Source organism: Microcaecilia unicolor, chromosome 8 (assembly GCF_901765095.1).
Source record: "Microcaecilia unicolor chromosome 8, aMicUni1.1, whole genome shotgun sequence".
Lineage (NCBI taxonomy): Eukaryota > Metazoa > Chordata > Amphibia > Gymnophiona > Siphonopidae > Microcaecilia > Microcaecilia unicolor.
In genome coordinates, this window is record NC_044038.1 from 63,845,875 (window position 1) to 63,870,812 (window position 24,938).

The 24,938-nt window shown below is 43.0% G+C and overlaps 2 protein-coding genes across 4 annotated transcripts in view; one reads left to right on the plus strand and one right to left on the minus strand.

The window, feature by feature from the left end:
- The window catches only part of LOC115476269 (mitochondrial import inner membrane translocase subunit TIM16-like), a 619,296-nt gene that overhangs the window by 171,252 nt on the left and 423,106 nt on the right, over positions 1-24,938 (minus strand). The window lies entirely within an intron of this gene.
- The window catches only part of VASN (vasorin), a 70,907-nt gene continuing 62,154 nt past the window's right edge, over positions 16,186-24,938 (plus strand). The window contains exon 1 of the mRNA XM_030212555.1: positions 16,186-16,427. The gene's annotated coding sequence lies outside the window, so the exon portion shown is untranslated. The remainder of the gene's footprint in view (positions 16,428-24,938) is intronic.

Sequence of the window (24,938 nt, forward strand, 5' to 3'; positions counted from 1 at the left end):
AAAAAAAAACCACAGAGCTCCTCTGTGCATCTCCAGCTGAATAATGTGCTTGCTAAACCATCTGGAACTGGTCTAAAAAGCACACTGCTGGCCCAGTAATCTTTGTGCATCAGGCCCTCAGTCTCCAAGAAAATTTTGTATTCAAAATGCTCTTTGGACTTCATGCAAGCCTCTCTTCTATAAAAAATCTGTCTTTAATATGTCATGATCCTTTCCACTATTGTTTTCTTTCCCTACAGTAGTGGAGGAGTGGCCTAGTGGTTAGGGTGGTGGACTTTGGTCCTGAGGAACTGAGTTCGATTCCCACTTCAGGCACAGGCAGCGCCTTGTGACTCTGGGCAAGTCACTTAACCCTCCATTGCCCCATGTAAGCCGCATTGAGCCTGCCATGAGTGGGAAAGCGCGGTGTACAAATGTAACAAAAATAAAAAATAAATTTTATTCCCATTCTTCAAGTTAATTGCCTTGGTTCCTTTGTCAGAGGGGATGGGTGTAGTCTCCTCTAAGGCCAATCATTACTGTCTCCAAACACCAGGGCCTGCTAAAACAGAGTGGAGTTATGCAGGCAGTGGTACACTACTGCTGCTGCTGGGTGAGCCTCACCGAAAGTAGACAGGCTGGCTCAGGCACTCTCAGGCAGTGGCGTTCCCTTAGTCGGCTGCCACACGGAGTGGCTCACCGCTGCGCACCCCCCCCCCCCCCCGGTGCAGTATTGTCCCCCCCCCCCCCCCCCCCCCGCACACCACTGTCCGTCCGTCCGGGCGCATCACCTCCAAGCCCCCCTCCCCCAGGTGCATTCTTCTTACCTGCTTGGGTGCTGGGAGCAGCTGTCTGCTCTACTGGTTCCCTGCTCCCTCTGCCCTGGAACAGGAAGTAACAGCAGACACAGCAGGGAACCAGCGGAGCCGACAGCCGCATGGCTGCTCCCAGCACCCCTCCTGCAGCGTGCACCTGGGGTGGACCGCCCCCACCGCTCCACCCTCGGTACGCCACTGCTCTCAGGTCTACACCCTGTGCCATTCTAATGCACTTTGGTCTTTATACTGCTGCTTTTGCAAGATTTTAGAAAGCCAGGACCAAACTAAGTACACACTGACCTGAAGTTAAACTGGTAAGATGGTTAGTACTGTAAATTAAGTTATTACATTACAGGTTAAGATTGTTATTTCTGTGTCAGAATGTCTGTACTGAGATTGTGTATACTAAGAAGAAATGAAAATTTGGTGTACTTATATCATTAGTAGGTTTTCACAATGTCTGTAAGTACCTGTTAAATTTGATAAACTTCCCTAGACACTCAACTGAGAATATGCAACACTCAGGCCCTGATGCTCAACAGTAAACACGGGCGCTAGAGGCAATTAGCATCATACCAGCGCCTGCATTTACCAGCGCAGAATATTCAGAGGCCCAGAGCGTGGGAGTAAACAAGCGCGCAGATGAATGATGCAAGTAGCATGCTAATGTAGTTGAGCACATGTTAATTAGGTCATTTTGTACTCATCCCCAATGCTCAGAAAACAGCGCCCTTTGTGCTTTCTTCCGTTACATACTACATTAAGAACACTTGTTCCATTTTACACTCTGTTGAGTTGAGTATGCTTTGTTCTGTATTAACAATGCTCAATAAAGACTTCTATAAATTAAAAAAAAAAAAGGTCGGAGCAGGTCTTAGGGTGTTGGAAGAGAGGATTTCTCATTATTCTCATGCTTCTCTCATGATTCTTTCTGCAAAATCTGCTGCCAGTTTAGATGGCTTTTGGAAGCAAAAGGTAGCCCGACGCCTGTGCAAGTCCTTAAGTATTGGTCGTGAGAAACAGCAGACCCAAGTGAAAGCACACATTGGTGTCTGTTTCCTGCATCTAAATATAAGCGTCCAAGCCAGTGGCGTACCAAGGGGGTGGCGGTCCGCCCCGGGTGCATGCCGCTGGGGGGTACCGCGGTGTGCGCCTGCTGCGAGAGTTCGCTAACTTCCCTTGTTCGCTGCAGCTCCCTCTGCCCCGGATCAGGTTACTTCCTGTTCCGGGGCAGAGGGAGCTGCAGCGAACGAGCAAAGTTAGTAAACTCGCAGCAGGCGCGCGCTGCGGCACCCCCCCCCAGCGGCATGCACCTGGGGGGGGCTCTTTCGCGGGGGGGGGGGCGCTGCATCGGAGGGGGGGCGCTGCACCTGGGGGGTGGGGCGCCGCCCCGGGTGTCCGCCCCCCTTGGAACGCCACTGGTCGAAGCAAAAAAAAAAAAAGTTTAAACACTTATATTTAGGCCACAAAAAACAGACACCAATGTGTACTTCAGTTTGGCATACGTTGGGCGCGTGGATACCTACACGGCTTAGTAAAAGTACATAAGTACATAAGTAGTGCCATACTGGGAAAGACCAAAGGTCCATCTAGCCCAGCATCCTGTCACCGACAGTGGCCAATCCAGGTCAAGGGCACCTGGCACGCTCCCCAAATGTAAAAACATTCCAGACAAGTTATACCTAAAAATGCGGAATTTTTCCAAGTCCATTTAATAGCGGTCTATGGACTTGTCCTTTAGGAATCTATCTAACCCCTTTTTAAACTCCGTCAAGCTAACCGCCCGTACCACGTTCTCCGGCAACGAATTCCAGAGTCTAATTACACGTTGGGTGAAGAAAAATTTTCTCCGATTCGTTTTAAATTTACCACACTGTAGCTTCAACTCATGCCCTCTAGTCCTAGTATTTTTGGATAGCGTGAACAGTCGCTTCACATCCACCCGATCCATTCCACTCATTATTTTATACACTTCTATCATATCTCCCCTCAGCCGTCTCTTCTCCAAGCTGAAAAGCCCTAGCCTTCTCAGCCTCTCTTCGTAGGAAAGTCGTCCCATCCCCACTATCATTTTCGTCGCCCTTCGCTGTACCTTTTCCAATTCTACTATATCTTTTTTGAGATACGGAGACCAGTACTGAACACAATACTCCAGGTGCGGTCGCACCATGGAGCGATACAACGGCATTATAACATCCGCACACCTGGCCCTTAAAGCAGAAAACCTGTCAAAGGAAGGGAGTTATACTCTGTGCATCTTCCTTCCATGGCAGTCATAGTACTACAGTATTGTGTTCAGTTTTGGAGGCTGTATCTTGCTAAAGATGTAAAAAGACTGGAAGCGGTGCAAAGAAAAGCTACAAAAATGGTATGGGATTTGCGTTGCAAACCATACGAGGAGAGACTTGCTGACCTGTACATGTATACCTTGGTGGAAAGGAGAAACAGGGGTGACATGATATAGATGCTCAAATATTTGAAGGATATTAATCTGCAAACGAACCTTTTCCGGAGACAGAAAGGCAGTAGAACTAGAAGACATGAATTGAGGTTGAAGGGGTGGTGACGCCGGTAATTGGGAAACAAAATGGGAGCTGGGCAGACTTCTAGGGTCTGCGCCCTGATTGTGACTGAATAGATAGGGATGGGCTGGAGTGTAAATTTTAAGGGGCTTCGATGTTAGCTTCAGAACTTAGTACAAGAACAGTACTGGGCAGACTTCTACGGTCTGTGCCCTGAGAACGGCAAGGACAAATCAAACTCGGGTACACATATAAAGTATCAAATACCATGTAAAATGAGTTTATCTTGTTGGGCAGACTGGATGGACCATACAGGTCCTTATCTGCCGTCATTTACTATGTCACAATGTTTGGGTTTTACCAGGTGCATGCGCACAGGAGCCGAGCTTAGCACAATCCTCAACTCCCTAATGCTCAAGGCTATGAGCGTGCCTATACTTGCATCTCATCAGTGTTGAGCATTAGGACATTGTTCTTCTGTGCTGTTCCGGTGGTATTTTTACAGCCCTATTTGGAACAGCACTGAAGTTTTGAGCATGGGGGGCCTCAGCTGTAGAGGTTAGCAACAATAACACATCAGATAAAGACATCAACAGGGCCGGCTTAACAACTAGGCAAGAGTAGGCAGTAATCTATGACTGCAGCTTCTGGAGGATGGCAAAGAGCAGCTGCAATCAAAGCAAAGCGATAGATGCTGAGATTCCCAACATCCACAAACTCATATGCACACACAAAACAAAGTTTTTATATTTGTGATGTCCAATTAAGCATCTATATAGGATTGTGGTGAGGACTATCATGATTGTTGAAATCAATTATCAAAGTCTTTGTTGACAAGTTCAGGCTATGGCTGCTTAGGGGGCCCAGTGCTCTTGCACCAGCCCTGGGCATAATCGTCCATGTGTTCACCCCCACCTCTCCTCCTGATACTGTCTGCCTGTAAGAACTGGGTGTAATCTGACAGAATAATGAGAGGGGAATTTTAATCATAGCAACATAGTAAATGTCAGCAGATAAAGACCTGCACAGCTGCTTTGTGTAATTTAGGGCAGAGGGGCTTAACCCAGTAGAATGTTTTGTTTGCAGATAAAAACCCTCAGGACCATCTAGTCTGCCCATACATTTTAGAATACAGGAGAAAGATATTTAAAATTATTATATTTATGTTGCAGAGAAGGCTATTATGTAGTCCTCAAAAGCTTAAGCTTATTGTATGCACAGTACTATGTCTGACAAATTATTTTGGTAGGACCGATAAGAAGGTATGACAACCTAACCAAACAAACAGTAGACAGGTTTAATTTTTTTGTTTGTTTTTGTTTTGGTATAACTAAGGCAGAAAAAGATTTTTTTTTTTTTACATTTAAATTTTATTTAAACTTTAACAATACATTCTAAGTAATAATTCACTTGAAAAGAAAAATATACAAAATTAAAGGAAAATTCTCCAAAATTAACATAGTCCACGACATAGTGGAGGAAAAATAAACTCATACCCAAAATCAAATTATAGTTGCCAACAGCATAGCTACACATTAATTGTTATCTAGAGTCGTTACTGGATCTGTAAATGAAAAACTAGTGTCCACAGTATTGCCACTTAGGAATCCAGAGAGCTGGACGGGTTCAAAGAAAATATATTTGACTGATTTCCACTTAATCACACACTTAAAGGGGGAAAAAGGCCCCCTAACTGGAGAACTGCAGGCCAGGAAAGCCTTTCTTCTTTTTTGAGTCTCTTTTGCCAAATCAGGAAATATTCAAATCAGGAAATATGGTAACTTGCAGCCCATTTGAACTTTAAAAGGGACATCTTGTGTTTTGAAGAAGATCTGTAGAAGCCAGTCACAATCAAAGACAAACAAACCACAAAGTATCCAGTTCAGAGCCCTCCAAGATATCACAAAATATCCACCTCTCCCAAAGGAAGAGGAGATGCAGCAGCCTGAACCTGTATAGTTTTCTTTTTCAAATCAGGCAGATAATAAACAGATCTAAGTGGAGGCAACGTTTCTTTGTGGCACTTGTAAAATTTCCTTCAAATATCTTAGAAACATTTCTTTTGCTGAAACAAGAGGTAACTTTTAGAAAATCTTGCTTTGTTTTCCAAATTCTCCACTTTTTGACTGGGATAAGCAGCATAAAATGTACGTTTTTGGGGATCTTGCCAGGTATTTGTGACCTGGATTGGCCACTGTTAGAAACAAGATGCTGGGCTTGACGGACCTTTGGTCCGTCCCAGTATGACAAACTTAAAGGGCATTCTCTGTAACCAACATGGAAGATAACGTCTGAACATTTTTTATCTGATCCATATGTCCAGATACTAATTTTTTTACAACGTCAATATTATTTGTGTTGGTTTGCATTTGTAAATTCATGGTAGCTTTATGAACAGAAAGCGCCTTACGAAGGTCAAAAACTGCTGTCCATATGGCTTCTCAAGCAAACTCAGAAGATCTATGAAGCTGGAACTGTGGCATTAAAGTTCAGTTGATAGATTCCCTCCTCCCCCCTCCCGTAGCAGACACAGGACTCTGCGCTGACTCAGCAGTTATTCCTGGTGAACTGAAAATCTCTAGTCACAAAGTTGGAGGTTCAGCTGAAACCCCCGGAATCACTCCAGGCACTTTCCCCCACCTTCGGGAGTTCCAAGCGACTCATGCTGAACTCCTGTTGACAGATCTTCTGGGCTTTCCAGCAGGGGTTGCGGCAGGGACGTCATATCCGGGGTCAAAGAGATGTTCAAATTGAAGCCCAACTGATCCACCCGGTGCAGCCAGTAATTCTCTGGTAGTTGACAGCTGCGGTCCTCTATAACAAGAGTCCATAGGTCCAGAAACTGGAGTAGAAAGTATCATTGAGGGTTCTGAGGGGAAAAAAAACCCTCACTTTGCCCTTCTTCAACTTCAAGTAAGCAGGAGAACAAACTACCACTATGCTGCAGCCACCATCTTGGTTCCTCCCTCTCTCCTTAACAGAAAAAAGCTTTTTAAGATTTTGATAACTCCCTGACCTTAGTAAACCCTGTCATTATAGATCAAAGCAAAACCTGGTGTTGCTCATCATAGATCAGAGCTGGCACTACCTTAATATAGTTAAACTTTTTCATAGTACAGCAGGAGAATTTTCTGGAGAGAACCTATAGTCAACACTGTTGCACTGATTGATGATTCAGTTTGGATGTGTGTTGTTTTTTTTTTACCTTTCCTATCGTTTTAATGGAGTTCTTTTCTGAACATTGATTTTATTGTACATTGCCTTGATTTACACTGTTAAAAAGGCAGTTTGATCAAATGTTAATAAACTGTAACAGAATGCTTATAATTAAAAGTGCATATCTTTTACTCCAATATTTTTGCCACACATCTCACATCTGTCTAAGCTTTGATTTTTCAAGTTTTGACAGTTGCAGATTATCTGCCATCTTTTTCACCACAATAATTTCCATGCACTTTTTCTCTCTTTCTTTACTTCCCGTCTTGACTACTGTAATATCATGTATTCAGGCTTACCTCGTTCTGCTCTAAGAAGCTTCAAACTTTACAGAACATGGCCATCAGACTGTTATAAGTAAAAATCAGAAACTCCAATTTTAACTCAAAATTTAAATATACAAACAATGAATAGATTAAAACATTTTTTATAATATGTGCTCAGTTTTAGGTGTATACACTTAAACTCAGGAACTGAGATGTTATAGCACCTTTCCATACATCATAGCACACCCTGCCTCCTCCTGATAAGTTATAACTCAATCAAATCTTCAAAGTAAACAAAAAAGAATTTTTTTGTTAATACAGATTATATAGCACTGTTACTTAGCTTAATCAGTGGGTTTCATGCAGTCAATGGTGTGTACAAGTCGCTTCATACAGATTCCTGGTTAGTGTATAACTTTTTTTATATATAGTGCAAAACTTTTTCATTCAAAACAACACAGGTGCTATAACATCTCAGTTCCTGAGTTTAAGTGTATACACCTAAAACTGAGCACATATTATAAAAAATGTTTTTAGTAGAAACAATTTTTATTGATGACATTTCCAACATATAAATCCAACATTGTCAGTAATATGAACAAGTTTTTTTGTTTGATTTAGACCAACATCATCATCACTTTTTTCAAACTTTTGTATGTAATCTAATAATAAAATTATCAAAAACAACATCCTTAACACCCATCACATTATAACATTCTATCTCGTCTTTAACACTTTACAGAACATTAGATGTCGAATCTCATCATGGATAGTATGCCCTCCTCCCCTCTTCGTTTATTATCCCAGTCGAATTAATGAAGATCTTCCCTCCCCCCTCCCTACAAATTCCCTCCCCCCCTCCCCCCCCCCTTTTGAAGCATCAGTTCCTGAGTCCTAGGGATGTTGGACCACCTTTTTATTTGTTATGTTACAGGATTTGTCAGGTAGGAATGCGAGGGTCCCCCAATCTGTTAATAATGTTACTACGTGCGTGGGGTGCAAGGACCTGTATATAGTTTCTCCAAATAAGATATAATTCTTTTTGTCTTTTAAATCGCAAGGCGACAGCCCGAACTTCCATCAACAGTAAAGCATGAAATCTATTACGCCATTGCCAGTATGTCAGAGGCTCCTGCGTAACCCAGTTGACCAGTATGCATTTTTTCCCCACTAAGCAGGCCTTGTAGACCAACAAATTATGGTGGACAGCACCAGCCCCAGACCCTTCATCCATCCCTAATAGGGCTTGTTCCGGTTTCAGCGAAATTCTTTTGTGTTCCAAATACCCTAAAAAATTAAATATTTTAGTCCAGAACTGCTGGACTTCCGGGCACTCCCACAGAGCATGGTAATATGTACAGGACACATTTCCACATCTCCCACAAGTTGATTCTCCTACTCCTCCCATTTTGAAGAGCCGTGATTTAGATGTATAAGCCCTGAAAATCACCCTTCCTTGACATTCTCTTAATTCTGCACTGTTTATTCGTTTAGGGATTTGTCGTAAACAACTCAACAGCATATGCAATGTCACCTCCCTTCCAAAATCTGCTGACCATTTCAGTATAAGCTGGCTCATAGTTTGATGTTTTTTGTGTTGTATCAGTCTTTTGTGAAGGAGTGATATTGAGACCGCCTCCTCAGTAGGCATCTCATACAATTGTTCTATTTTATTGGGCACATCTGCTATGAGAAATTGCGTGGGAATCCCTATTATATAGTGAGATATCTGTTGATGTGCAAAGACATCCGTCCATGAGACTTCACCTATCCCCAATGACTCCACTCCTCTCATCCTACCTGCAGAGTCTACCAGGTCTTGTATAATTTTAAGCCCTTTTTTCTTCCAAATTTTAAATCTAAAATTATCCATTCCTGGAAGGAAGTCTCCATTCCCCACTATAGGTAGTAATCCACTTTGATGTGCATCAAACGCCCATTGGCGGCTCAATTCTCTCCATATCAATCTAAGTGGTCTAACCAACAGACTGTTCTTTATGTGTTTTGGTAGTGAGGACTGTTTGGCCTGCAGCACATACTGCAATTGCAGAGGGCTAACCCACCTCTCCTCCATTGCCCGCGGTGTGTGGTAAGACGTCTCCCTGAGCCAATCCCCCACATGTCTCATCAAACATGCTCTGTTGTAGCGTAATAAATTCAATACCCCCACTCCTCCTTTTTCCCAAGAGTCTAACATATTTTGCCAATTTATTTGTGGTCGTTTATGATTCCAAAAGAACTTTGAGAGCATGCTCATCAATTTCCTCCAATCTTTTTTTAAAAGAAAGAGTGGTAAAACCTGAAAGCAATACAGCCACTTCGGGAAGAGTATCATATTAAATAAAGATATGCGGCCTAGTAGGGATAGCGGTAATTTAGTCCATCTATCTAATAAACGCTTTGTATACTCAAACAATTTAGCTATATTCCTCTGGTATAATCCAGAAGGCTCCCCCGGCAATTGTATCCCTAAGTATTCAAACGAGTTATTTGCACGTTTTAGTGGACATGCTAATCTAGACCACTCTGTTTCTGTCATATTTATCAATTGAATCTCAGATTTGTCCAGATTAAGACCAAACCCTGAAAAGTCCCCAAATTCTTGTAAAGTCTCTAAGATCACTGGTAAGGATAGTTCAGGTTGTGTTAGGATGACCAGTAAGTCATCCGCAAACGCAGATATCTTAAAATGTTCGTGTCCTATATGTACCCCTTGTATCTCTGGTGATTTCAAAATATCCCGAATTAGAGGGTCTATCACCAATACGAACAGAAGTGGAGATAAAGGGCACCCCTGTCTAGTGCCTCTAGCTACCTCAAATCGTCTAGATGTCAATCCATTTGTCATCACCTCCGCCAGAGGGCCTTTATATAACTAAAAAATGTTTTAATCTATTCATTGTTTGTATATTTAAATTTTGAGTTAAAATTGGAGTTTCTGATTTTTACTTATATTCATATATAAGAAACTGTAACAGAATGCTTATAATTAAAAGTGCATATCTTTTACTCCAATATTTTTGCCACACATCTCACATCTGTCTAAGCTAATGGCCAGCATTGAGATTGTTTTCCTTTCCCAAATGTTCATGTCTTTCAGTTGTTCAGAACTCCCCCTCCCCCCATTTAACACTTTCGGTTCCTTCAGTCTTTTAAAACTCTCCTATCAACCCTGTGTCCTAATGGCCAGCACTCAGATTGTTTTGCTTTGCCAAATTGTCTGTCACTGATGTCACTGAGGTCAGTGCATGCCTGCCTAGCAGACCACTTCCGGCAGGCACGGTCCCAAGCACATCCTGTTGGAGGTGAGAATTATTATATAGGATGCTTTATTTTGTGTGTCTGTACCTATCTCCTTTTTCGGGGTGCTTACTTTTCTGTCCTATCATTATTTGTAGTTCCTTTCCTTTTCTATATATTTTTAGTTTTGTATACCGCTCTGTTTTGCCCAGGCAGCTAGGGTGTTTAATAAACTATACCTACACACATTAGCTATCACCCAGTGGAATTCACCAAAGGAATTTCACTATTCTCCCCACCTTGCTGCCACCTGATCCCAGTCAATGCCATTCCTTTACCTCCTTACCCCTAAATCAGATACTTCCACCAGTGAAACCAGTCCAGCTCCATCTGCCCATGTAACCACACAGCTCGCTCCCATGTGAGGAATGACAGCTACGACCCGACCTCTGGAGTCTCACGGGATATGAATTCATATTGATGTATGGTAACTTGCCAAAAGAGAGAGGCCACAAAAGAAGTAATTTCATAATAAGGTGCTTATGTGAGAATTCCGAGGTGCCTATTTTATATTAAAAAACAAACAAACCCACTAATATCTCAAACAGGATTATGTTTCAACAAACAAACAAAAATATAATCCCTTACAGCTATGTGTTAAGCAGGGGCGTATCTGCGTGGGGCCACAGGGGCCTGGGCCCCCACAGATTTTGCCCCGGACCCCCCTACCGCCGTTAACCTTCCCTCCCTCCCTCGCCTACCGCCATCACCTACCCCGAGGTCCGCTTCCTCCGGCTTTTTAAAATATTGCTTCAGCTGGCGGGGGACCCCAACCCCCCCGCCAGCCCAGCCGCGATCTTTAACTTTTTCATCCTCGTCGTGCAGCGCGCTGTGAAAGCTGCATGCATCTTTAGTTCCAGTTGGATGGAGTCTGACGTCGCAGCACGTTGACGTTACAAGATCGCGGCTGGGCTGGCGGGGGGTTGGGGTCCCCCGCCAGCTGAAGCAATATTTTAAAAAGCCGGAGGAAGCGGACCTCGGGGTAGGTGACGGCAGTAGGCGGGGGAGGGAGGGAGTGTTAACGGCGGTAGGGGGGGTTTGACGGCGGTAGGGGGGGGCTATAATGTGCCCCCTCACTCTAGCCCCTGCCCCCCCTACCGCCGAACCTCAGATACGCCCCTGGTGTTAAGTAAGTGAAGCAACAATTTCCTCACCTTTGACGCATCGATGCAAAACTTGGTGAGTCAGGTTTGGGGACTGTGTTAAGATGAGTGCACTTTTATTACAGTATTCCTTACAAAGCTGTGGATTTGAATCAAGTGGACTTGTATTTTTAAAATTTGGACTGCTTTAATGTTGTTTTAATGTATGCACTTATAAGCACAAGGAGAGGTTTGGTGATTATACTCAATAAGAAGCCTAAGCCTAAACAGGCTGCATTGATGGCCTAAAAATCCTTATGAGAGTCCTCTCATATATATTTATATACTGTTCTGGTGTTTGCATTGGGATTATATTTTTGCTTATTTTATAAAGGCAATATAGGCACATATGTGCTTTTGGAAGACTCCCCAAATCAACCCCAATAGTGCAGAAATCCTAAGACACTCATTTCCACCTGCTCTGAAGTTGGTGTAAACATGTGGGCACTCTATGGGAGAATTCAATTTATTTATTTATTTATTTGTTGCATTTGTATCCCACATTTTCCCACCTATTTGCAGGTTCAATGTGGCTTACATTATGCTGTAATGGCGATTGCCATTTCTGTAATGAGAAATACAAAGTGGTATTGCATTAAAGTTGATAAGTGACAGAGTAAATTAAGCAGTCAAGTATAGAGAGTTCATGCAAATAACGGATGTATTTCCAGAATATATAGAGCCCTTTTAGCTTATCAAAACCAATTACATACTACCTGTCAAAATGGAAACTTGCACTGGGTGCTTCCTTTGGTTATGAGCAGTGGGAACGTATATTCAAATCTTTGCTCAAAGTTTCGATTTCTAGTAATTTGATGGAAAATGGACATAAGATTCTATATAACTGGTATTATACGCCTAAGCGATTATCCAACATATTCCCCGCAAGTTCAGCCTCAATAAAGGTTGTCCAAAATTAGGCAGCAGGATGATGCATGTTAAGCACAAATTCTATAACAGCGGAACTACTTGGTAAGTCACTTAACCCTCCATTGCCCCAGGTACAAAAAATAAGTACCTGTATATAATATGTAAACCACTTTGACTGTAAACACAGAAAGGCCATGTATCAAGTCCCATCCCCTTTACAGAATACTATTTTAAGTCCACATTCTTGTGCCTAACTTTAGGTGTGAGCATTTACTCCAGTCAAAGGCTAGCACCAAAGTCCCAGCAGTTAGGTGCAGTAATATTAGTACTATATAACCCCGAGGCTAATTTCCAGGTATGCCCCTGATCTGCTTGTGCTCCCTCTCATAGCCACACCCACTCTGCAGCAAAGTATGATGAAAATTAGGCACGGGGGTTATAGAATTGGGTGTAAGGCATTTCCATGTGTAACTACTAACTGGCTCCAATTAACGCTGGTTAAGATCAATTGATTGATCCTTAGCACCAATAAAGAGCCAATTAACCTATTAAGTTATGCATGGAACTGGAAACTGCATGCGGAATTCTGTCTAACTATGGGTGCTATATATAGAATCTGAGGGAATGCATGTAGCCATGTTTTTCAAGATGCAGCCTGGAGTGGAGGAGTAGACTAGTGGTTAGAGCACCAGTCTTGACATCCAGAGACAGCCGGTTCAAATCCCACTGCTGCTCCTTGTGATCTTGGGCAAGTCACAACCTTCCACTGCCTCAGGTACAAAATTAGATTGTGAGTCCTCCAGGGACTACTACTGAAAAAGGTGTGAGCAAAATCTAAATAATTAAATAATCAGGTACTTCACAACTCCATGTATACTATGCCCTAAGAATGGTTATGTGCACACACATATATAAACAGCTGCACCTTTTCCGTGTGTAAAACTTACTTTGTGTGACAAAAAAACCTTTATAAAGTTACTACCAAGTACATTACAATATATATATATATATATAAAGAGAGAGAAATAAAAAAAAAAGGAAGCAATAAAGATCTCACAGTGTGGATGGTATCAGAGATCTAGAACCATGACAAGCATAATCGTTGCTTTTGGCTGTGTGCTGCAAGTGAAGGCATATATCAATGTCACATTTTCTATTAGAAAACTCAGTGGAAACAAAACAAATGGAAGAACACAGACATAGAGAACAGTTCCTAAAGAAGTGCATCACCATGTTTGTTCTTGCTGTACTAGTACCACAGCATTCAGGATGACACAAATATAGGCCAAATGGGGAGTGATTCAAAGTGGGGCCACCCTGATTGGTCTGGAGCAAAGCAGAAAGCAGCCAGGGAAGGTCACCCAAAGCTGCCATCTGACACATACACATATCATTATTTAATGAGTTTTTCACACTGAAGGAATATATAGCATTAATACGTTCTAAGTGTAGGAGGAGGTTCAGCCTGGAGCAAGCTATTACTCTGAAGGTGACTTAGGGTAAGTCATCAGTGAGCTGAGAGTTGTTGGACTATAAATACCATATCACATCACGTATTATTTTAGCAAGATACTTATGATCTTGGACACTGAGAACCAGTTTGGAAACCCCAGGACACATCAGCTTATTAATTGTGATACACAGTGGGTAAAAAGCCACTATATATCACAACTAAATAAACTTTTTTTGTCCCTGTGCCTATATAGTATATACAAAGTCAGCTAAATGAAGGTATTGCAGGAGTAACCTGAATAGTGACAATTACAATGCAAATGTATTTATTTCTTGTATTTGAATTTCACTCACACTTGTTTCAGTAGTAGTTCAAGGTGAAGTACGCTCAGATACACTAGGTCAGTGGTTCCCAAACCTGGTCCTGGAGGCACCCCAGTCAGTCAGGTTTTCAGGGTATCCATAATGAATATTCATGAGAGAGATTTGCATACAGTGGAGGCAGTGCATACAAGGAGGGAGTGGCCTAGTGGTTAGAGCACCAGTCTTGCAATCCAGAGGTGTCCGGTTCAAATCCCACTGCTGCTCCTTGTGATCTTGGGCAAGTCACTTAACCCTCCGTTGCCTCAGGTGCAAACTTAGATTTTGAGCCCTCCTGGCACAGAGAAATATCCAGAGTACCTGAATGTAACTCACCTTGAGCTACTACTGAAAAAGATGTGAGCAAAATCTAAATAAATAAATACAAATCTCTCTCATTAATATTAATTGTGGATATTCTGAAAACCTGACTGGTTGGGGTGTCTCCAGGATCAGGTTTGGGAATCACTGCACTAGGTAGTTTTTAATCTAATTTTGTACCTGAGACAGTGGAGGGTTAAGGGCCCCTTTTACAAAGTGGTGGTAAGTCCAACGCGGGCTTACCACTCGTTAAAACGGAAGGGAAGTACCACTGGGCTACCACAGCAGCCCGGCGGTACTTCCCACCCCCAGCACATGGGGGTGTGCTGGTGTGTACCTGTCGGTAATCGGGCAGTGCTGCGCGCTGCCTGGTTACTACTGGGTTAGCGTGGGAGCCCTTACCACCACTTCAATGGGTGGCGATAAAGGCTCCCTCCCGAAATGACTGTGCGGTTAAGTGCTTCACTTGCCACATGGACATTTCTTTAAAAAAAGGAAGACCTACCTTTTACCCACTGCAGTAAAAGGGAGCCTTGGCGTATGTCAAAAACACATGCTGACACCAGTGAAAGCCCCCTTTTGCCACAGCTTGGCAAAAGGGGCCCTAAGTGAATCGCCCGAGATCACAAAGGGCAGGCAATTTCAGCCTTAATCTGACATCTGTTACTTTATTTTAACACTCTGGTTTATTCAGGTGCTCATTTTCAAAGCACATAGACTGAAATACAAAGTTACACAGTAACCTATGTAACTTTGTAAGTCTATGTGCTTTGAAAATGAGTCTCTACACAAGTATAATATAATATTTCTATAATTGTTAAATTTCACCTCAGACCTCAGCAGTGCTACTTGTTAATATTGTTGGATTTCTTGATTGCTAAGTCTTATGCCCCCTTGTCAATCAAGAAATCCAACGATATCGACGAGCGGCACCGCTGAGGTCTGAGGTGAAGTTTAACAATTATGGAAAATTATAATTGTTGAGATCTGATTGTAGATGTTTCCAAAGTGTTTTGCCTATATTGTTGGAGATAAGTATAATATATACAGTAACATACCCCCCTGGCGTGTTTAACATCACTATCTATAAGACCACAGATCAAGTAAAATTTAGATTAAACAACCCAGCAGGCAGGTACAAATGGGCAGAAGAGGGTGAACTGAATTTTCTCTTTGTGCTATGATCTTTTATGTTTCTATGTGCAGAAACATCTTGATACAACTGCCTAGATCAGAACACTGCATAAAAAGCTAGGGGCGGGTGTGGATAGGAAGGGAGGAAGGCAAAGACTGTAAAGAGATTTAGGGAGGAAGTAGGGAGAGGATCAGTGGGGAGGGGGTGCAAGGAGGAGGTTGCATGCTTCCTGAGGAACCAACAGGTTGCTGGCTGTAGTTGTATTGGTATTATTCAATGTAGGAGTTAAGAATAATGTGCAGTTGAGATTGTTTTGTGCTTGAGAAATAGCCTAATGGTTAGTGCAGTGGGCTGAGAACCTGCTCCTTGTGACCCTGGACAAGTCACTTAACCTTCCATTATCCAAGGTACAAAAACTTGGATTGTGAGCAAACTACCTACCTGTATATAATAAATGTGAACATGATTGTTCCACAGACATCTGGTATATCAAATGTATCTTTTGTTTTATACTGAGTTGTAAATGTTTTTATTTTATTTATTGGGATTTATTAACCCTCTTTATGAAGAGATATTGATACCAAAAAAAGTCTGTACTTTTCTAGCGCCTTACTGTGCCAGGAAAGGGTTAATGTCATCGCACTCCAGTTTTCCTCTCCTTCCCTCACACCTCTCCTGGTTTAAAGCCCAAGAGCACAAGCTCCAATCACACGTCAGAAAGCTGAGTGGAAGGGCCTCGGGCCCGCCCCCTCACCTTAAAGGCTTGGGCGAGCCGGGTTGCTGTTTAAGTCACCGAGCCGAGAAGCGAGCAAAGTAGTGACAGGCGCTGCCTAGTGCTGAGGACCGGCAAAGCTCCTCTCGCTGTCCCGCTTAGTCCCTGCACTCTCTGGCTTGTTGGCTGCTTCTGCCTGAGCACGGAGCCGCTTCGTCGATCCTCAGCCATCGGGTCCTTGGTTGAGGGAGTCCAGTTTTGTAATTTTACTAACTTTGGAGCCACTTCTATCAGCTTTCAGTACAAATCCGGTTTTCCTCTGAAACAAAATACTGTAAGTCTTTTCTCCCACTTTTGCTCACTCTCCTATATGCGGATGTGTATGCACAGATTTCTCTGTAAAGTATTTAGAAGTTAGGTTGTCTTGCATTTCAATCCGTGTCTACAGAGAACTTTTAAAGAAATAGACTCCTGGGTTCTAGCCCTAGTCCACATTTTAGCTGTACCTTAGTTCTAATCTCGGTTTTGTTTGCCCAAGGTCACACCGAGGGCTTGGGACAAGTTTGTACTTTTGTTCCAATCCCGATTCTGCCATTGACTGGCTGTGTCACTTTACCTCCTTGTGTCTTAAGGTTTACCTAGCTATACTCGGATGAATGTTGTGTGACTGCAGATATCTGCTTTCACTTGCTGTCTCTGTGTGGTTTGTATTGTTGCTTTTATTCCAGACTGAGGCTTATTTACCGGGAGCTGATGCTCTGCAGGATAGAGCATTTGCTAGACAAAACGGTGCCCCGGGCACGGTTGCTTAGTGCACCCTCTCCCCCTTTTCCCTTTTAGATCATGAACTTTCAAACACTCAGATGAACTCAAAAGGGCAGTGTGACATCCAGGGTCACCGTTCTTGTTCATGTCTTGTGATGGCCCTGGCAATATTATATTCGAATATTAATTGCAATGTGTTCCACAGTCTTGCCTGGAAATAAAACAAACAAACAAACAAACAAACAAACAAAAAAACTATTTTATCCACCGTGCAGGGAGAGGGCGTCGTAGCAGTCCCTCAACAGTGACACCTGCTGATAAAACTCGAGGGGGGGGGGGGGGTCACTGGTCTGGCTGGGCTGCGCTCAGGGAACAGGGTTTAAAATGGTAGTGAAGTTGGAAGGGGAGTGGTAAGAACCTCAATAGCCGTGAAGGGTTTTGATTGCGCTTGACAAATCCCCTCCCCCTCCTGAAAAACTGTAACATACCATAAAAACACGTTTCACTGTTGAAGGTGAAGAAAAATAATTTGCTGAAGGAAATATGTGGTGAAGCCTAGTGTCCCTGCCCCATCAGGTTATTCTATGGCAAGACTAAATTGCTTCCTCGTTTTCTCTGGAAAAAAGCACGGGTGAAAAAGTTCTGAGCGCTTGATCGCCCTGCTGACAAAATTAAATGCCTACCGTCTGCCTCTGAAGAGCAGGACTGCTGAGGTGGCCCGGAGTACAATTGTCACCACTACTGATGCCTAGCCAAGTTAACAAAATGCTGGAAGGAGGGGAGTAGCGAATAAGAAAACATATTTAAAATCCAAACATATGAAAGGGAAATAGAGAATACGAGTACGTATTTAAGATTTAAACGTACGAAAAACAAGCCATTTTCCCTAGCTTCTAAAAATGTTGCTGGTATCCATTATTTTACGTCTTTCTACCCTCGTACAAGGTATTTTAATAAAAGTCTGAAAATTCCTTTCCCTTATAAGTGTAACAAGAATAACAGAGAGAAAAATAAAGTATCCAAAACATTTTACACTCTGCTCCAATCCTGGATCTATGACTCTAAATTTAACACTACACTGTGAAAAGCAGGACAGGAAATAAATTTTGTATTTAGCTCATCATGCCTTTCAGTCGTATGTCAAGGTGATTCAGGTATGACTAGTATCTTTCTGCCCTCAGAGGGCTTTCGATCTAACTTTGTACCTGAGGCAATGGAGGGTTAAGTGACTTACCCAAGAGCATATTGTCTGTGTGCATGTCTGACATTCCCTGTAAGGACAGATATACAAGATCTGACAACTTCAGTGGTGTGCAATATACAGATTATCAAGGTGTGTCCCCAGTGTCCCTTCCCTATACCTTACAGCATGGGAGGCGGAGTGATCTGTTGTAAAGTGTATCATTCTACAGAATTAACTGGAGCTGGTCTGCAGAAATTGGTGTTTAGGCGGTGTGTAGTATGTACCTTGATGCTAACATTTTTTCAGTACCAGAACATGAGTATGCAGGAGGTATACCTGAGGTTTACAGTAGTATTAATTAGAAAGTAAAGTACCAAAAACAATAAAAGGTAGCAAATTTACCAGACATAACAGCACGATCTGCACTTTGTCCATTTAACACTTCTTTGTAAGAAGGTTAGTGGCCATTGTGTTTGACATCCCACAGTTTTCACTTGGACAATAGCCAGAATAGAAGCAACATTACTGTAGTTTAATGCTATTAATGGAATGCAGTGTTACGTATTTGGCACATTACTGTAAACATCAGGCAACACTGCAAATGTATTGGTTAATGCTATGACTTGGACACAATATTGTAAAGACTGAGTGACACCAACCCTCTGATTCTATATAGTGCGACTTAGGTTGTGTGTGCAAATCTGGTCGTACTCTGGATTTGCGCATGCAACATAATTAGCTAACAAGCCAATCCATTTCCAAGTTTATTAATACTTGATGATATACCACCTGGGGGAACATTCCATCTAGGTGGGTTACAATGTTCAAAAACAAATCAGTGTCAATAATTGACAATTAACAAGCAATTACTGACACTAATTGGCATTAATTAGAATTTACGCGCACAGCTAAGTGTTTTCTGCAACGTGATGATTTGCATAAATTCTAAAGCCCCTAGTTGAAAAAGGGGCATGGCCATGGGCAGGTTATGGAGGTTTCTAAAATCTATGCACCTTGTTATAGAATACACCTGATCCCTGCCTAATTTAGGCATCAGCATTTACACCAAGATTTTCTTGGCGTAACTGCCCACAACTACATTCCGTCGTGCGTATGGGCGCTAGGAGTATTTTATAAACTGCACCTAAATTTAAGCATATTCTATAAAGTATGCCTACATTTAGGCATACTTAGAATACGCCTAGACATATTTCTGTTCAGCACCAATTTTTAGGCGTGATCTATAGAATCTAGTTAAAAGGGGATAATTCTGTACTTTTTAGGCAGCAGTTACATGCATAAATGACAATATTCCAATCATTATGTGCATAAATTACCTCATATGGACAACAGACTAGTGGAAAAGTCTAAAGTATTACCTCCCTAGCTTATAGATTCACAATATGTTTATGATCACTAAGCCACAGATCAAGTAAAATCACCTCTTCCTTACCATTTTCCCATGCCCAGCATATTTTGATGGTATGTACTTTGCTAGGCATGGACAAATTATAGATTACTTCATGTGTGTTTTGGCTAACATAGAAACAATAGAAACAGAAAAAAACGTAGGTAGATAAAGACAATATGGTCAATCCAGTCTGCCCATCCATGCCATCTACTCTCCCTATCACTCCTTAGAGATCCTATGTACTTGTCCAAAGCTCTCTTGAATTCATATACCATTTTCATCTCCACCGCTTCTAGCAGGAGGCTATTCCACAAAGAAGTATTTCCTCAGGTTACTTCTGAGTCTATCCCCTTTCACCTTCATCCTATGCCCCTTTGTTCAAGAGCTTCCTTTCAATTGAAAGAGTGTTGCCTCCTAGCATAAGTATTTAAATGTCTCTATCATATTTCCCTTCTCTCGTCTTTTTTGTTGTTGTTGTTGTTACATTTGTACCCCGCACTTTCCCATTCGTGGCAGTTTCAATGCGGCTTACATGGGGCAATGGATGGTTAAGTGACTTGCCCAGGGTCACAAGGAGCTGCCTGTGCCTGAAGTGAGAATCAAACTCAGTTCCTCAGTTCCCCAGGACCAAAGTCCACCACCCTAACCACTAGGCCACTCCTCCACTTTTTCCAAAGTATATATATTGAGATCTTTAAGTCTGTCCCCATATCTTTATGATGACCACTGACCATCTCAGCAGCTGCCCTCTGCACCGACTTCTTCCTTTTTATCTCTTTGAAGGTGCGGTCTCATCAGAGTCTTCTACAGGGGCGGTAGAACGAGAGGGCATGAAATGAGATTGAAGGGGGGCAGACTCAAGAAGAATGCCAGGAAGTATTTTTTCACGGAGAGGGTGGTGGATGCTTGGAATGCCCTCCCGCGGGAGGTGGTGGAGATGAAAGCGGTAACGGAATTCAAACATGCGTGGGATAAACATAAAGGAATCCTGTGCAGAAGGAAGGGATCCTCAGGAGCTTTACCTAGAATGGGTGGCAGAGCTGGTGGTTGGGAGGCGGGGCTAGTGCTGGGCAGACTTATACGGTCTGTTGTGGGGCTGGTGGTTGGGAGGCGGGACTAGTGCTGGGCAGACTTATAGGGTCTGTGCCAGAGCTGGTGGTTGGGAGGCGGGGATAGGGCTGGCCAGACTTATACGGTCTGTGCACTGAAGAGGACAGTACAAATAAAAAAGTAGCACATATGAATTTATCTTCTTGGGCAGACTGGATGGACCGTGCAGGTCTTTTTCTGCCGTCATCTACTATCTTTACTATGTATATGTTTACTATCATCACCTCCTTTTTCCTACTGGCCGTTCCTCTCCCTATGCACCCAAGCATTCTTCTAGCTTTCGCTGTCACCTTTTCTAGCTGTATGGCCACCTTGAGATCATCACATATGATCACACCCAAATCCCGCTCCTCTTTTGTGCACAAAAGTTCTTCACACCCAAAACTGTACAGTTCCTTCAGGTTTCTGCAGTCTCTTGTAGTTTATAAAGGTTAACCTCTTTTCCCTTACCTTTTCAGCTACTACCAAAGCAGATCTTCTTTTCTTCCTTTTATGTACTTTCCTTACAAAAAGGTTTGCTGCCCTTACAATAGCTCCTTTCAGTTTTGCCCACTGTTTTCCATCTTCTTCCAGATGTTCCCATCCAGACAGCAATTCCTTGAGGTTTTTTTGTTGTTGTTGTCTAGAACCTTCACTTTTTGAATTAACCCTCTCCACACCTATCTTACTATTAACCCACACTATCTGGTGATCACTGGATGCCAGCTGATCACCCTACCATCAGAAACCCTCTCCCCATTAGTAAGTTCTAAGTCCACCTAACTTCTAGGTGTGAACATTTATACCAGCTATAGTACTAATTGTATTTATTTGTATTGTGCTCACACCTTTTTCAGTAGTAGCTCAAGATGAGTTACATTCAGGTACACTGGATATTTCTCTGTGCCTGGAGGGTTCACAATCTAAGTTTGTACCTGAGGCAATGGAGGGTTAAATGACTTGCTCAAGCTCACAAGCAGCAGCAGTGGGATTTGAACCAGGGCACTTCTGGATGTCAAGACGTGCTCTAACCACTAGGCCAGTCCTTCATTATTGTACACACATGTTCATCCAGTTATGCTAGAATTTGATAAAGAGAAGTTGCCATCTACTCTTCTTTACAAAATAGGCTTCAAATTGGCACCTGCTTTACTGGTGTGCTCAATGCAGGCAGCACAATGCCATAAACATTCTGTACAGGCTCAACATAACCTTTATATACGTTAAAGGTTTGTGACGTGTTATGTTTGCTCCAAGTTACTGTCCTGACCTTCTGTTTTGTTGGAGAAAAGCAGCACCATCTCTTTTGTCACATGCCACACAGGATAACTGTCAGGCACCAAGCAAAATACTGTGGATGGAGGCTGGCAGTAGGAGTAAATTAGTCACATACTTTGTATTTTCAGTAAAGCAGCTCAGCTGAACATTCAGGAGTTTTTGAATTGCAGCTGCACAATATTAGTATCTAGAAATGTTTCATTCCTGACATTTCAGTTTTTTTAAGCCTCCTTTTTGTTTCTACACTGCCACAGTTATGAATCCAGGCAAATTAAGATGCTGTCCTATTGGTCATCAGCAGTGGCGTTCCTAGCCTGCATGGCACCCGGGGCGGATCGCCGATGTGCCCCCCCCCGGGTGCACGCCACTGGGGGGGGTGCCGCGGCGCGTGCCTGTCGGCTCCAAAAAGTTCGCTAACTTTACTCGTTCGCTGCAGCTCCCTCTGCCCCGGAACAGCGAAGATAGCGAACTCGGAGCTAGGCATGCGGCGCGGCACCCCCTAGCGGTGTGCACCCAGGGAGGACCGCCCCCACCGCCCCCCCCCCCTTGGTACGCCACTGGTCATCAGCAGAACCTCTTACAGGGCATCACATGAATAAAGCTGAACTTGGTATTTATTTATTGCATTTGTATCCCACATTTTCCCACCTATTTGCCGGCTCAATGTGGCTTACATAGTGCAGTAGTGGCAGTCGCCAATACCGGCATGAACAAATACAAAGTGAGGTTATGACAGACTAATGATCAAAATTGATAGACATATTTGGGGTCAAGGGGAAGAGTAGGTTATGTCCAATATGAACTTTTATATGGTTGTGTTGCGGGGTTAGGCATATATGGAGACTATGCTCTTGGTGTATTCCTGCATTGGGATTTCTCACTATCACCATACAGCACTTTGTCCAGCTGCCCTGCCAAGCCGTGTGCAGGAAATCCACACTGATGCAGCTCCAGGGTGCTCTGGAGACTGTCAGGTGTGAGTGGGAGTAGCACCAGTTATGCAGCCAGCTCTGCCTGCCTTTATTTACCCCGCCCATTAATGAATGGCTGTGGACAGCTGATATTCTGTAAACAAACTGTCAGATACAGGAACAGAGAGCTGCTAATGTACAACCCTGTGGGCTCCATGCCAGCAGCCTCTCTAGTCTCTCCCGGACCTTTCAGCATAACTCTCGCCTCTGATCCTGCTCTCACCACAAATGCAGTTTTTGCTAGGAAAGAGCAAGTAACCTGCTCCTGCTTCACTTCCTGATTAACTGTGAAACAAATTTTTATCCCATTTCTATATATATTGCACAGGACTGGCACAGTTCCCTGATCCTACTCAGCAGTCTTTGCATTCTTTTCTTAAATAGTTCAGAAAAAAAATAAAGCACTGATTTGTTAAGCAGCATCACATGACTCTAGATAAAACACTCATGTTGTCATCACATCCTTGAATGATGTTGCACAATGTGGGGTATTCCCAGGGCTTCCAAATGCTAGTGGAGTAGTGGCCTAGTGGTTAAAGCACCCATCTTGACAGCCAGAGGTGGCTGGTTCAAATCCCACTACTGGTGCTTGTGATCTTGGGCAAGTCGCTTAACTCTCCAGGGACAGAGACAGATACCCAGTGTATCTGAATGTGACTCACCATACTACTGAAAAAGTGTGAACAAAATCCAAATAAACAGAATGAAGTTAGTCAAATAAAAAGGTAGCCCCTTATTTAAAATTTTTTTTGTTGTTGTTTTTATCAACCTTTAGTGTAGACTAACACAAATTACCACAGCAGTTATCACATCACGAGGCGCTGACCAGTAGCAAAGCAGCTTCAACAAACCTTGACAGACTTATTTAAATTTTCACAAAGGATACCTATGTCAACTTGTCTTCAGTGTCTGTAGCTGCGTTCTTAATGTCCAGCTATGTATAATTTTACACCACCTAAACTTAAGACTTGTTTCAAAGCAGATGCATAGTTAGAGGTGTTCTTCATTTAGGCAATGCTATTGAAATATCCACATATACCTCAAAACTCTGAGTTAGACTGTTCAGCTTTCAAGTGGCCTACACCAATGGCATAGCATTGAGGGGCCTGGGCCCCCCAGTTTGGATTCAGGCCCCCAGTCTGCTGGTTTGGCTGGCACCACCAGCAGAAGCATTCCTGTGGCGATATTCACTGCCACGCCGCCTGCTTCCCCCTCCCTCCTCACGCGCACTAAAACCAAGCATGTGCACCGGGGCGAAAAAGCAGGGCAGGCATCATAAGTACATAAGTAGTGCCATACTGGGAAAGACCAAAGGTCCATCTAGCCCAGCATCCTGTCACCGACAGTGGCCAATCCAGGTGAAGGGCACCTGGCATGCTCCCCAAACGTAAAAACATTCCAGACAAGTTATACCTAAAAATACGGAGGTGCTGAGTATTGCCACAGGAAGGCTTCTGGTGGAAGGCCTTGGGGACCCCCACCAGCTCACATATATGGGGTTGCAGTAGAGCAGAGGTGCAAAATGTGCCCCCCCCCCCACTTTGGGCTCAGTCCTCCCACCCAAAATAGAGATCTGGCTACGCCTCTGGCCTGTACAAATGGTAAGTATTACTTACAAATATGAAAGACAACTCAATAACTGAGCTTGTGCAGTTCCATGCACACTTGTGAGCGTAAACGCACTATGCACTATTCTCAAGAGCACATAACTGCAAGGGGGTGTATGTATGGGAGGAGCATGAGTGTGCCTGCAATTTAGAATTCTAGAAGTTATTGGGAGGAATCTATAAATGGTGCTGAAATTGGTGCCGGAAAAGTCTGTTCTAAGCATGATTCTATAAAGGGCACAGGTCTCTTATAGAATCCTTTTTTTGCACCAGACTTGAAACCTGGTGTAAATGCTGATGCCCAAGTTAAGCAAGATGAGGCAGAATTCTGTAAGAATGCGTGTAACTTTTAAGTGCTATATTAGTTAGGCGCCATGCCATATAGAATAGCACGCAGCAAGATGCAAGCACAAATTTTAATGGGTGCCAATTACCGTCGGTTGGTGTTAGCACCTAATTGTTGATAATTGGCTAATTTGTGTGCAAATCTAGACACCATGTATAGAACTCAAGGATATGTGCCTTGCATGGTGCCCTTAGG